Here is a 9,813-nt window from a genome sequence, read left to right on the forward strand (position 1 = left end):
CTTGGGAAAGCAGGACCCAGCAAGCTCTTTACTGCTGCATCGTCAGCAAGGGGTCCCCCTATGGTCTTGATAAATATTCACTTACTGAATGGTGGGAAAGATGGGCCAGGCGCCTGGGTGGCTCAGTTGGTTGAGTGTCCGACTTCGGCTCAGGTCATGATCTTGCGTTTCATGAGTTCAAGCCCCGCATCAGACTCCATGCTGACAGCTCAGAGCCCGGATCCTGCTTTGGATTCTATGTCTCCCCACCTCTCTGCCCCTTCCCTGCTTGTGCTCTCTCTCTGTCTCTCAAAAAAATGAATAAATGTTAAAAAAAAATTTTTTTAAATGAATGGTGGAAAAGAGAATCTATGATCTGGCTTCACATCACCCTCTTTATCCACAAGTAGTTATTGTCAATATTTGATACATATTCTTTATCGCATTCAATAAGTGTCACTGTTTTCCTAGATCTCAGGGAGCTTTTATGAGAAGGGTATTTGAATTTAATCAGATACTCTTGGCATCTACCAATAAAACTATGTGATTCTTCTCCTTAAATCTATCCATACGATTTGCTACATTGCATCCTGGGATGATATTAATAATAAAAGCCAACTAATACACAGCCTTGACTATATAATTCTGGAATGGTTCTTGGCACTTTTTGTCTTTATGTATTTTAACTCCTGACAACCCCACGAGGTAGGTATACCATCATTCCTGTTGCACATATTAAAAGTGAGACGGGGGTTAAGTAGCTTGCCCAAATCAGACAGGTGAAACTAGGAATTGAGCCTTATAGTTTTTCCTGAATCTGTGCTGTTAACCACAAAGTGTGTCTGTCAAGGTCTTTTATTCTTTTATTACTCTACTAGAACCAATAGGCTTGTTTAGATTTTGCATCAGCCACACACACACATAAATATTGTTCACTTTTTAAATTTTTTAATGTTTATTTACTTTTGAGAGAGAGAGAGAGAGAGACAGAGCATGAGCAGGGGAGGGGCAGAGAGAGAGGGAGACACAAACTCCGAAGCAGGCCCCAGGCTCTGAGCGGTCAGCCCAGAGCCCGACGCGGGGCTCGAACTCACGAACTGTGAGATCATGACCTGAGCCAAAGTCGGACGCTTAACCGACTGAGCCAGCCGGGTGCCCCCAAAACATTGTTAATTTTTAAGCTATGTTCTCTATTCTCATATAGCTTGGAATCTAAGTAGTTCATTAGAATAAAATTAAAAATCTTCCCATATTTTTCTTTGCTCTGATATAGTTTAAATTCTCTCTCTCTCTCTCTCTCTCTCTCTCTCTCTCTCGTAAGTTTGATGTAATTTGCCTGTACAAACTATCAAGCATTAGCACCTTTTCTGCTGCAGGGGGAGGTAAATTTTTGATAACTTTTTCGCTTCCTTCTATGGGGTGAATTTAGTCAGTGTTTCCATCTGCATTTCAGTTAGGGGCCGTTTGAGAATAGCAGAAACTACCATGGCTGATTTAAGCAGAAAAGGGTTGACTGGGGGAGTTAATGCTTACAAAATGAGTGGAAGTGCTGGAGGGGGTCGGCTGTGGGTGGAGCTTCGAGCAGCATCTCCCAGAACACCGTAGAACTGGCCCCCAAGGGGCTGCTCCCGGTGGCATGGCCAGAGGACTGGGATCAGGAGGCCAGTGCCCCAGCTCAGGGTTCAAGTCCACACTGCTTCGCCAGGATCCTCGCTGCCAAGCAGATGCTCCATGCCTTTCCTCTTGACGCCCGTGTAGCTATAAACTGCCATCTTGTTCTTTGAGCTTTTTATTCCGAAATAATTTTAGATTTGCAGAAAAATTGCCAAGATGTTACAGAAAGCTTCCACGGACCCTCCATTTACCTCCCCGTAATTATGACATCTTCTATTTGTTAAAAGTAAAAAAAAATTAACTTTGGTACCAAATTATGAACTACAGACTGTATTCCCTTTCACTACATTCCTCACTAACGTCCTCTCTGTTCCAGGATCCAGTCCAGGATCCCACACTGCATTTAAGCATCTTTTTTTTAGAAGAAATTATTAATGCCCTTATCTGTTCTTTCGAGGATATTTTGACCAAATTCCACAGATTTGAACGGGTGTGGTCTCATTTTTGCATTTTTCCCTAAGTATTCTGAATTTTTGGTTTTGATTTCCACCTGATCTGAGCGATTTAGAAGGTCAAAAATGTTAATTATCCATACAATCTGATTTCCATTTCAGATTATCTTTTCATTTCCACTCTTTGTTTTTACTGCAGTGTGATCAGAACATGTGGCGTGTACTTTTTCCTTTCTTCACCTTTTTTTTTTTTTAATTTTTTTTTTTTCAACGTTTATTTATTTTTGGGACAGAGAGAGACAGAGCATGAACGGGGGAGGGGCAGAGAGAGAGGGAGACACAGAATCAGAAACAGGCTCCAGGCTCTGAGCCATCAGCCCAGAGCCCGACGCGGGGCTCGAACTCACGGACCGCGAGATCGTGACCTGGGTGAAGTCAGACGCTTAACCGACTGCGCCACCCAGGCGCCCCCCTTTCTTCACCTTTTAAAAAATTTAAAAAAGTACACGGGGCGCCTGGCTGGCTCAGTCGGTTAAGCATCCGACTCTTGGTTTCAGCTCGGGCCACCGTCTCAGGATTCGTGAGATCGAGCCCCGTGTCGGGCTCTGCGCTGACAGCGTGAGCCTGCTTGGGATTCTCTCTCTTCCTCTCTCTGCCCCTCCCCTGCTCATGCTTTGTCTGTCTCTTCCACACACACTCTCAAAATACATAAATAAACTTAAAAAAAATAAAAATAAAAATACAGAGAACAATGAGATTTTTAATTTTTTGAGGACTGCCGTATCGTTTTCCGTAGCGAGCACACCATTACACATCCCGCGAAGAGTGCACCACCGTTCCAGTTTCTCTGCATCCTCACCAACACTTGTTATTTCATGTTCTTTTAAATAATAACCATTGTAGCTTTGATATTGCCAGCGTTAACTTGGATAGGAGCATTTTAATGGATTGACAATGCAGCGTTTGGAACCAAATGGATACTGTTCTCCGTTGCCTATCGTATAACCCTATCTGATGAAAAAGGTCAAAAATGGGGTTTTTTGGGGCGCCTGGGTGGCGCAGTCGGTTGGACGTCCGACTTCAGCCAGGTCACGATCTCGCGGTCCATGGGTTCGAGCCCTGCGTCGGGCTCTGGGCTGATGGCTCAGAGCCTGGAGCCTGTTTCCGATTCTGTGTCTGCCTCTCTCTCTGCCCCTCCCCCGTTCATGCTCTGTCTCTCTCTGTCCCAAAAATAAATAAACGTTGAAAAAAAAATTTTTTTTTAAAAATGGGGTTTTTTAAAAAAATTTTTTAACGCTTATTCATTTTTTGAGAGACAGAGAGAGACAGGGCTTGAGTGGGGGAGGGGCAGAGAGAGAGGGAGACACAGAATCCAAGGCAGGCTCCAGGCTCCGAGCTGTCGGCACAGAGCCCGACGCGGGGCTCGAACTCACGGACCGCGAGATAGTAACCCGAGCCGAAGCCGGATGCTTAACTGACTGAGCCACCCAGGCGCCCCAAAAAAGGTCAAAAACGTTTGACAAGAGACCAGAGATGCATTTGAAGTGGGACCTGGGAGCAGAGGGGCCGTGACTTGAGAGCATGGCCTCTGGAGTCTGACACACTAGTCCGCTGCCCTCTGCCACATCCTGGCCGTGTGACTGAGCAAGCTGCTTCCTCGTGGAGCCTCCCCTCCCTCGTCTGAGAAATGGGCCGTTAATACTTCAGCAGGATGTGTGAGGCTTCCGTGGAAGAACTTAGCACAGGACCTGGCCTTTGGTAATCCTCAGTAATTGGTAGCTATAATGAGGATTAGGAGTTTCGTTCCAGGGTTTTCCGAGCCCTCCCCCCACCCTCCAGCATAGGAAAGCCCTATATATTGCCCAGTGAGACCCAGGGGAGGTGACACTGTGCTTTCTCTGCTGGTGCCTGATGGGCAGGCCCAGGGAGGCTTATCTAGGCTTGGTCCCAAGGCTGAGGACAGCACTATGGGGAGATTACAGAGGCTAGAGACTGGGCCTGGCAGATGTGCATTTTCAAAACCTGCAGAATCACACTTTGGGCGGGTCAACATAACGCAAAGTGCCAAGACGGTGTTCCAGGAAGTAGAGGGCCCGGATGCCTGGCTTCCACACCCAGTGCTGGTCCCGATGACTTTGACCTTCACTGGTCTCCTCTCATTTTTTTTTTTTAATGTTTACTTATTTATTTGGGGGGAGAAAGAGAGACAGACCATGAGTGGGGGATGGGGCAGAGAGAGAGAGAGGGAGAGAGAGAATCCCGAGCAGCCTCCATACTCAGCATGGAGCCTGATGCCGGGCTCGATCTCACAACTGGTCTCATCACAATGCAAGCAGATGTCCAGGTCCTTGTGAGGCCCTCAAGGCCCATGGGTCAGCTCCCCATCTGTCCTCCTTGCCCCTGAAGGTGTAGGGGAAAGGACATGACCCTGGCAATTCCTAGGCTCTTGACCCGTTAGGAATGGGCAACCGACTCAAGCCTTCCTAAGGAAGCCCAGTTTCAGGCCAGTTGCTGGCCGTGGCGGGGAGAGAGGCTCTGACTTCCTGCTGCTTTGGAGCTTCGAGAATTAAGTCTGAGACTCAGAAGCACAGAGTGGAAAGTGGACTCGATGCAGAGGGAAGCAGAACAGAGAGGAATATTCTAAGAGCTCTTCTGGTTGCAAGTGATAGACACGGGAGCCAAAAGGATGTTTATGTGCCTGAAAAGCCCAGAGTGGCTGTCCCACCCTGCCCCCCATCCCTCAGCCGGCACCCTCTACCTCTGCCCCACCTCTGCTCACACACCCACCCCTGTGCCTGTTAACGCCTAAGCACCTTCTTCCATGCGACCCCCCTTTCTCGCCCTCCTGCCCCTTCTAAGACTAGAGGGGGTGTGTATGAGACCCTCCAGTTCTCTGTTAACAATTCGGGGAGAGGGGCGCCTGGGTGGCGCAGTCGGTTAAGCGTCCGACTTCAGCCAGGTCACGATCTCGCGGTCCGTGAGTTCGAGCCCCGCGTCAGGCTCTGGGCTGATGGCTCAGAGCCTGGAGCCTGCTTCCGATTCTGTGTCTCCCTCTCTCTCTGCCCCTCCCCCGTTCATGCTCTGTCTCTCTCTGTCCCAAAAATAAATAAACGTTGAAAACAATTCGGGGAGAACTCAAGAGACAACACAGAAAAGGTCTAAACATTACTTAATGTTAGCTTGAGTTTAAAAAAAAAAAATCTTACTGATATTTAGTTTTTTAAAGTCTGAGCTTTGGGGGCCCCTGGGTGGCTCAGTCAGTTAAGCGGCTGACTTCGGCTCAGGTCATGATCTCACGGTTTGTGAGTTCGAGTCGCGCATAGGGCCTTGTGCTGAGAGCTCAGAGCCTGAAGCCTGCATCCGACTCTGTGTCTCCCTCTCTCTCTACCCCTCCTCATTCGCACTCCGTCTCACTCTCTCTTTCAAAAATAAACATTAAAAAAATTGAAAAAAAATTGTTTTAACATTTATTTATTATTGAGAGACAGAGACAGACAGAGCATGAGCATGGGAGGGGCAGAGAGTGGGGGGAGACACAGAATCCAAAGCAGGTTCCAGGCTCTGAGCTGTCAGCACAGAGCCCGACGCCGGGCTCGAACTCACAAACCGCGAGATCATGACCTGAGCGGAAGTCGGACGCTTTACCCACTGAGCCACCCAGGCGCACCGCCCTCCCCCCAAAATTTTTTTTAATCTGAACTTTTTACTTACTTCCTCATAAATAGAGACTGGCGATTAATTTAGGGCCTGACAATAAAACACATAGATCTGTTATTTAGCAATATTCCCTTAAAAATACGTACACACACACACACACACACACACGCACACACTCTCCTACCCCGTCTGGAGCGCACAACTCAGGTATCATTGCTAGGAAACCACCTGGCCTTCTCTTCCCCGGCAGTGGGCTCCGTCCAGCTTGGCTCTCGAGGCGGCTCCGCATGGCCGGGGCTGATTTTCAGAAGCACCAAGGACAGCTGCCATCTTGGTTGGCCATACAGGGTCCCCACAAGGCCATGGGGACTCTATCTCCAACTCCGAAAACTTATCCCTCAGAGGTACTCCTTGACAGAGGGTTCAGGGAAATGTCACCCCCTCATCTCCTTCCCAGAGGCCACATTAGCAGATTTGAAGACCCAAGACGTCCTGCCGAGAAGACCCCGTTAGCCTCAGTGACTGGAACGGGTGGCCCGTATACCCCTCCCTCCTGGACACTGGACCCACCACCTGGCCGTCAGCCCCTGGAACTTCCTCAGCCACAGGAGGAGGTGTGGGAAATAGACCCCACTCCGCTCTCACCAGCCTTTCCAGGAAGAGAGAGAAGCCATTCAAGCCCAAGTTCTTTTTTCCAGCGCCACAGGTGCGCTAAGAGAGGAGAAGAAGCATTTGAGCCAAAGCAGATACAGACACCTTTATCCCACCCTTTATCTCCCACTCAGGGACCTTCAGTGAGTCCGTCTATCCTGGCCGGTGGTAAAGATGATGACCCCTGACATTTATGGAGGACGCACCGTGAGCCTGTTGTGCACCTGTCTCACGGTCAAGGCTGCTGACCGTTACTGCCTTTACACAATGCAGGGCACGCTCCTCCCCACGTGTCAGGGGCTCCACAGGTTGAACCCAACAGCACGCGGTACTTTCGTCTTTGTGATAGACAGAAAGATCTTGTTAATCTCCACATTTCCTCCGGCTCTGAGCACGATGCCTGCACACGGCAGGACATGATAAATACTACATTTAGCTAAGTGACATTGAAGGAACGAGTCGGTGATGGTGTGGAGTACTGGGGGAGGGGGGCGATGGGGCATGTCGCCTAAGCCCTCCTCAAATGAACATACGACCCAAATCAAAAAGCGCGCGTTGCAGAGGCTACAGGTCAAGTCCCATGGCCACTCTCACACCCTCAAGGGCAGACGGCTGGCCCTCAGCCCTGCCCATCTAGAGGCTCTGCAAGACCCGGGTTCAGCCTGAGCCCGGATCGGAGTTCTGGAAGATGGATCCCGCTAACGGTCGGCAGGGGGCGCGCTGGGCGCGACGTCAGTAACCGGTTCTTTTCCTTCCAGGCTGGAAGCAAAACAGGAGGCCTCTCCCGGCCGCCTAGGAGCTGATATAAAACTTGACCTAAAGGAGACGCTGGAGAAGGGAGCTCAGGACCGACGTTCGCCTGAGAGCAGTGACACAGTTGTTCATTGTATAGAAGACATTGGGACATTTTTCTTGCAAAGGAGACATTTTTATTCCATCTCCTACTTACGGATACGGTCATGTTGAACATCAAAAGGAGCACGATTTTGGACGGGAGCAGCCGCGTGACCCTGGGCACGTTATTTACACCCTCTCCAGGCCTCAGCTTGCCCACCCAGGAAGATGGCATTTAAGTGTCCTTTGAGCTCTGACAACTGATTTCTACTCCCCTTGATGAGTCCAGAGCCAGAAGGTAAATAAAGGTGGCCGGCGCTTAGGAAGCCAGTCCTTGCTGTCACCGGGACAGTGGCGGGCCCGTGGTGGGTCCTCAGTAAATGTTCACTGAACCGGTACCAGCCTTGGGCTGATGATACGTTCTCAGTTCTGTTACCAAACTTTCTTGGGAGCTCTAGGGAGTAACTCAATCCCTGGGGGGAAAGTGTATGTTGAATTTTAAACAGTTACCTTTTCAAATGCATTTTTCGCTCACATCCTTTGAGTGCTTCTTACGTGCTAAACACTTTCCGTTCTGATGGCTTGACATGCGTGACCACATTTAACTGTATTCACTTCTCACGACAACACGATGACGCAGGAAGTATTTTTTGTTTGTTTTTAGATGCAGGAATTATGAATGCCCATTTGATGGATGAGGAAACTGAGGCACAGTGAGATTGAATAATCCATTGGGGGCACCTGGGTGGCTCAGTCGGTTAAGTGTCCGACTTTGGCTCAGGTCATGATCTCCCAGCCCGTGGGTTCGAGCCCCGCGATGGGCTCTGTGCCGACAGCTCGGAGCCCGGAGCCCGCTTCGGATTCTGTGTCTCCCTCTCTCTCTGTCCCTCCCCCGCTTGCCCTCTGTCTCTCTCTCAAAAATAAATAAACACTAAAAAAAAAAATAATAATCTGTCTGAAGCTACACAGATGGTGGAGAGCAAACTCACATCTGAGCATCTTCACGAAGCTAGCACTTGACAACAGACCTTATTTCGGTTTTGGCGCTGGCTGGAAAAACCTACAAAAGAACAGTTCTGTGAACAGTTTGCCCACGCTGGTCCCTGGAGAGGAAAAAGTGGCTGTCATCCGCCCTTCTCTCACACTAATCATCGACTCAACAAATAGTTACAGAGGGCCAGGTACCATTCTAGGTGCTGGGAGCATAGCAGGGAACAATACAGAAAAAAAATCCCTGCCCCTGGGAGTTTATATTCTAGCAGAAGGGAAACAGAAAGCAAACGATAAACACAATCAATAGGTATATTAAATTGTATGTTAGAAGGAGAAAGAGCTAAGGAAAGAAAATAGAGCAGAATATAGAGGGTCTGAAGTATAGGGTGGGGGTTAACTTAAAATAGGCCTCCCTGCAATGACGAAACGGGACTCAGCAGGATTCATCCATGTGGATGGACGTGAGCTGTGCCCCTTTCTGACAGAGTGACACAGATGCGGTCAGTGCAAAGGCCCTGGGGTGGGCGTGTGTCTGGCATGACCGGGGATGGGCAAGGAGACCAGAGAGGCTGTCGAGGAACGAGAGAGGGCAATGGAGGTGGCCAGGATGGTCCGGATACGTAACCGGAAGGCGGAACCGAGGGAACTGCCAATGTGTGAAGGTGGGATGTGAGTGGGAGGAGCCACGGATGACCCCAAGCTTTTTGGCCTGAGCAACAATGAAGACTTAACAATCAACAATAAAGGAATAATAGAGAATTTAGGAAAATGTCGTAGTATGAAGAAGAGGCTGGCCGCTCTCTCTTCTGTTTCCCCACCGCCTCCTTGGGCCTTTGCCCCGTGGCCCGGGTGTATGTCACGGTGGGAGGGGCAAAGAAATAAGGCAGCCTGACAAAATTGTTTGCTGATGTCCCCCGTTAGGAAAGGCAGTAGTGCCTCCTTTAATTCTCATGCAGAAAAATACACAAGCTTTGAGCATTTTATTTGGAAATCATTTTAGACCTACGGAAGAGTTGTCGCGATAGTACAGGGCGTTCCGGAGGGCACCCAGCTTCCCCCACTGTTACCAAGTGGCATGGCCATAGTATGATTACACAACCAAGACGCTGACCGTGGTACCATACTATTAACGTTCCTGCGGGCTAGATTCCAATTTCCTGAATCTTCCCTGCTGTCATTTTTGTGATGCGGGACCCCTCCCTGTGTGTTGTTACTACATCTCCTTAGTTTCCAGCCTGAGACACTTTCTTTTTAAATTTTTTAATGTTTATTTATTTTTGAAGGAAAGAGAGACGGAGCGTGAGCAGGGGAGGGGCGGAGAGAGAGGGAGACACAGAATCCGAAGCCGGGTCCGGGCTCCGCGCCGTCCGCACAGAGCCCGACGCGGGGCTCGAACTCACGCGCTGTGAGATCATGACCTGAGCGGAGGTCGGACGCTCAACCGACTGAGCCACCCAGGTGCCCCCTGAGACATTTTCTCCATCTCCTTGTTAACTGCCTGGCATCTCTCTTCTTTCCTCTTGGGCTCCAGGTCTGGACAAGGGTCTGGGGTGGGGGTGTGGGATACAGGTGGAGCTCTGGCCGCCCGCCCAGGCAGCCAGCACCAAGAGAGCAGCCGCCAAAGCAGGACTCT

At 49.6% G+C, this 9,813-nt stretch overlaps 1 long non-coding RNA gene across 1 annotated transcript; it reads right to left on the reverse strand.

Annotated features, from left to right (window-relative positions):
- Positions 1-5,618: 5,618 nt before the first annotated feature.
- LOC123579785 lies at positions 5,619-5,997 on the reverse strand. Its single transcript, XR_006702952.1, has 3 exons — positions 5,887-5,997; positions 5,757-5,792; positions 5,619-5,666 (listed from the first exon to the last, which is right to left on the reverse strand). It is a non-coding gene; the product is annotated as an uncharacterized LOC123579785 (long non-coding RNA).
- Positions 5,998-9,813: the final 3,816 nt, after the last annotated feature.

The sequence above is a fragment of the Leopardus geoffroyi genome, chromosome A3 (genome assembly GCF_018350155.1).
Source record: "Leopardus geoffroyi isolate Oge1 chromosome A3, O.geoffroyi_Oge1_pat1.0, whole genome shotgun sequence".
Taxonomy (NCBI): domain Eukaryota; kingdom Metazoa; phylum Chordata; class Mammalia; order Carnivora; family Felidae; genus Leopardus; species Leopardus geoffroyi.